We start from the raw sequence: 4,930 nt of genomic DNA, 5'->3' as shown, positions 1-4,930 counted from the left end.
TGTGTGTGTGTGAGTGTGAGAGGACCCTGAGGCTCTGTAACATTTTGGCACAGGTTTTAGTGTGTTGGGTGGAAGCCGTCAGTGGAATCACCTTTTTTTTAATAATGGCTTTTTCTACAAGAAGCGACACTCCAAACAGAGCAGGGCAGCCTAATTAAATCTGACCTAATCTGGAGCAGCAGTCTGCCATCCAGCTGTGTGTGTGTATGTGTGTGTCCATGTGAGTGTGTGAAATATACAATCAAATCTTGTCCTCGACCAACTTTCACTCTTCCAAATTCCTGCTTGTTTTGTCCTTGCTCTTTGTTTGTCTTTGAATTTAAACCTCTGCAACAGAAGTTGTATGCTGTAAACGAAAAGATTCAAGCCAAAGTCCACTTAGTCTGTCTTGTATGTGTTCAAGGTAGAGACAGAAACAGAGATCCAAGCCAAACAGATGGAGGCTGACATGAGCAGCCAGAACCCCCTTCCCCGTTCAACTACAAAGAGCCTACTGTGGGTCATCTGCTGATTGGGTGATAATTGTTAGGTCTGGAAAAAGGATGACGTCTCTGAGGGCACGCTGACATGAGCATTAACATTAAAAATCCTTGACAATGACCTGCAGCAATCAACAATGAAAAGGCAAAAAACTTAATTTCCTCACAAGATAATTTACTACAAGAGGGAAATGAAATAATCTCACAGAACGAGGTGGGGGGAAAAAAAGAGGTGAACAGACACACAAAGCAAGCAGCTTTTCTTTGTTATTTACTGAAAGTTATGACTATCAAGCACAAGCCATTTCTCTCTCGGAATCTGCTTCTTCTCCCCTCAACTCTTCTCTCTTACTTGTTCTCTCCATCTCAGTGCATGACTTGGCTGGTGCAGCCGAGGCCCGGCTCAATTGTGCAATTTCATACATGTTTACTTTACTGGCATCTTTCTGAGCATATTTTCCCCCGAACATTTCCCCTCACATTATTCTGCATTTCCTCTACAACGATATGCTGTCTTTAATCTCCCTTTGTAAGCCATTTCTTGGCTTGAGGATCAGAATAGAATAACGATGTCAGACTTTTTTATTTGGCCCGTCATCTGCTGTATTTTAACACATGCCACAAAGTTCATTTTGGAAATTGATCAGGGCTTAAAGAAAAAGAAAGTAGCTCTTCACATAAACATTTAGACAACTGTCTTCTTCAGCATGAAAAACAGCTGGAAGTAAGTGGATCATGGGAGAGGAGGGAGGCAGCGGGCGCTGTGGGTCAGCGGTTTGTGTTGAGTGTAAGAGGAGAGAAGGGACAGAGAGAGGTGAGGAGGGAAACTGTGCTTTGAGGTAACAAGGGCGGTGAACGAGTGTGGCCAAGCTCTGCACTGGAGGGAGGAAGAGGAGGAAAGCGAAGGAAGCAAAGTGCCAGAGGAAAGGCAATTGTGGGACTTCTAGGGGATCATAAGAGTAATAAAAAATCACAATACAATGATTTTTCCAGAAAAGTGCAGTTCGGGGAAATAAATCTAAAGCAGCTGCTTGTAATAAAGACTCTTGAAAGTGTCAAATCTCTCCCTTGTACTTCACCCTGCTACACTGTGGGAAAGGCGCTCAGACATGTAGATGGACAGGTGCACTGTGTGGACACATCAGAACACCTACACACACACTCACACACACAGGCATACACGTTATTGCAGAATTATCGATGCTTGTTATACTGAAGCCACATTCATATTGGTTGACTTAAGAGTCGGCTTTTGGTTTCAACACCAAAATAAGGCTTGATTATTGATATCATTCGGCCTTAGCTTACATTTAAATGAGTCCTCATAAAAAGAAATATGTACACAGGACAATAGTGGCATGTCTGCACTGTGCTCTCGTGATTAACCACATAGATAATGGCTTTCATAATAAGACAAAGTCAGAGTTGGTCAGAGGCTTAGCTCGACAATGCAACCCGTGGAAACTACAAAGATTGTCGCTGAGTTTTGTTTTGAGCATCTGCGATGTCTGGTAAGTGCTTCAGTCCTTTTGGCACACAGCGTGAAATACAATAAATGTCAAACAGCGGTATGATTGCAGATCAGGACTACTCAGAGCCCGTCAGAGTCACAGGTGACCCCGGACTGCTGCCGCTGGTAGAAAGCTTAAAGGCATACTTTGCATTTTTTTACATTAAACCTAAATCCTTTTTTGGTCTACACGGGGCCCCTGGAACTCATCCAGATCGTTTTTTATTTCTATATTGTTAGTGTTATAAAAGTTACGGGCCTGGGATGGTTGCCATAACAACATTAGAAAGGAATGAAATGGCCTAAAAAATAAAACAAAATAAAAACATCAACCCACATCTCATAGTTTGTGGTTTGTCTCACTGCACTCATTTATTTTTGCATTTATTCATTTTCGTTATATAAATTAATGTAACTAATAAATTGTTTTAAATGCCTAATTTTATTACTTTCAAAAAATCTTCATCTAAACCACTTTTGTGGTAGAAAGGGGTTTTCTGGGTTGGTCATATAAATAACATTAACAAAGGCACATGGCATAAAATCCCATGGGGTGAGTGGCTACACCAGTAAATTGAAACAAGGTTTTTGTAATTTTTCTAATTGAATCAACCACAGAGCAAAAGAAATACTGCCAGTTTTTTTAATTATGATTTACATAACAGTTTCTAGGCCCTTCATATTGATCAGCCCTGCCCCGATTTTCAACGATTTTCAAAATATAGACATATGGAGAAAATATTTTAATAAATTCCTCTGACCAAAAGGATGCCAAAGAGTTCAATCCACAACATCCTCAAATTGTAACAAAATGTCTGAATGGCTTCCTCACCCACAGCCCTTGAAAGCCCACAATGTTGTATCACAGTGACACTGAGCAGAGGTTTATTCCCAAAGAGCAAAAAGGGGAAGGAAAAGAGAAGATACAGGCTACTTGTTTTCTGAATGGAGAGTTTTAGAAGTACGAACAGGCTTTCATACTGAGACAATGGCTCGCGTCCACCCTGCTGCGTTCTCCCTGCTCCTCTCCCTCCCCATTCTCCGTCTCTCTATCTGCCTCTGAGCAGAAACACACGGCACATCCTGCTCAACACAACACACCAGCCAAAAGTTCACTTCCTGCTCCTCAGCTCTTCTCCTTCACACCAAACCTATTCCCAGGACATGCATTAACAGCCCTTCATATGCTCAAATAGCAAAGGGACATACAAACAGACAAGCAAACGCTTCCCCTCTCTATAGATACACAACCCTACCCCTCTCTGTCTGTCATACGTATTAATGCAATTAAGCAAATTCTAAACAGTGCACATCCTACAGAAATGTTCAGGCATTATCTTGCTCTTCCCCTTGCACAGATTTGGAGTGACAGTGGAAACACTTTGTGTTATTTTAATGGTGTAAGGCAGGGAAGAGGAGGAGATAGATTTTCATTTAAACTAGTGAATGAGAGGGAGTGAGGGGACTGAAATTCCCACGACTGACATCCGCCTGTTCCTACATTTCTAACACGTATGCACATTTGTGGACCAAGTTCTTACTGTTAATAATGTTTCATTTAAGCATTTCTTTGTGTTTTTGTTACAGAGCTGAACAAGAGTCGCATAACTTGAAGCATCATCCAAAACAAGCTGGCTTCCTGTGTGTCGAAAGTTCACTAACCTCTGGAGAAAAGGGGTCAAACTGTATGAGACTGGTTTTACATACGCACCCAGCAAAGCCACTGCTTGTCTGTTTAGGGAAGTACTGATAATACATTACTTACTAGACTTTACTGCGTGTGTGGCTGAAACCAAAGCCTCCTAAATGTGCTTACTAAAGTGTGGTTCAGAAATTCACAAACAGCCAGTTAAGATACTACCAAAATGACTTTACCTTATGTTATAACAATGAAATTGGTCAGACCGACACAAGCCTCTTTGAGGACAACACAATAGAAAATGTATACCGCATAGTAAAAATAAAAACAAAAAAATGTTAATATCACATGTTATCTCTCCACCATAAAAGTGTAACAAGAAATGTATAAACACAGAAATAACCACAGGTTTAACACAGGACAACTGCCCTGTTAATAGGAAAATAAAAAAAAAGTGTGTGTGAGTGTGTGCATGTGTGTTTGTGTGGGTGTGTGTTGACATTGTTATTCGAAGGTTTAGTAAAAGCTTAGCGTCCCCATGCTGGGTTCAGTCCTGAGGTAAGCACCAGTTTCACGTGCACTGCTTTCAGTTAAAATCAAAATAAAGAAAAGTAAGTGACAGAAAACAACATGTTTGATATGATCATATGCTACAGAGAAGAAGCCCTTAAATTATTGTTACATTTAAAAAAACAATCCCAAGAGTCAGGCACATTGTTTCTGTTTTTTTAAGCCTTTAAGATTCACTACGTCTATCACAGTGTATTTATGGCTTTAGTCTTCACATTCACCCACTGAGGTTGGCATTGGCACTATAGTGGTCAGACATTTCTAATCTGAATCAAGGACCAGTAAAAGTGGAAAAAGAAAAAAAAAGAAAAGGCCAGCATGTTCTTTGCAATAAACATTGAAAGACAAAAATGTGCCGTCTACCCGCAACCTTTAAGTGCTCTTTTGTTTTCAAACTGGAGGAACTGCTGGTCAGCCAACAGAGAAATATGTCATTCTTTGTTTCCGCATTCGATACCAGCCATGATAGGAGGCGAGGCCGGGAGACATTTGCTAGGCTCGGATATGATGTTAATAAGTGGATCAGAGGGGTAAGATGGCAGGCATGAAATGGGACATCATGCCGGCGAGCAGTGCGAATTGTCCAGGAGAAAGTGAGATTTCACAGGGATTACTGAGGCACAGCAGCTGGGGTGTGCTGTTCACCCGCTGGCTTCCAGGGAAGACCCACAAACCCCTTCTTATGTTCATATCACGGACAGATTAGCAGCTCGCTATGTGTGTGTGTGTGTG

The sequence above is a fragment of the Morone saxatilis genome, unplaced genomic scaffold (assembly GCF_004916995.1).
Source record: "Morone saxatilis isolate NCDOM2014 unplaced genomic scaffold, NCSU_SB_2.0 Contig8, whole genome shotgun sequence".
NCBI lineage: Eukaryota > Metazoa > Chordata > Actinopteri > Moronidae > Morone > Morone saxatilis.
This window is presented reverse-complemented; position numbering follows the sequence as displayed.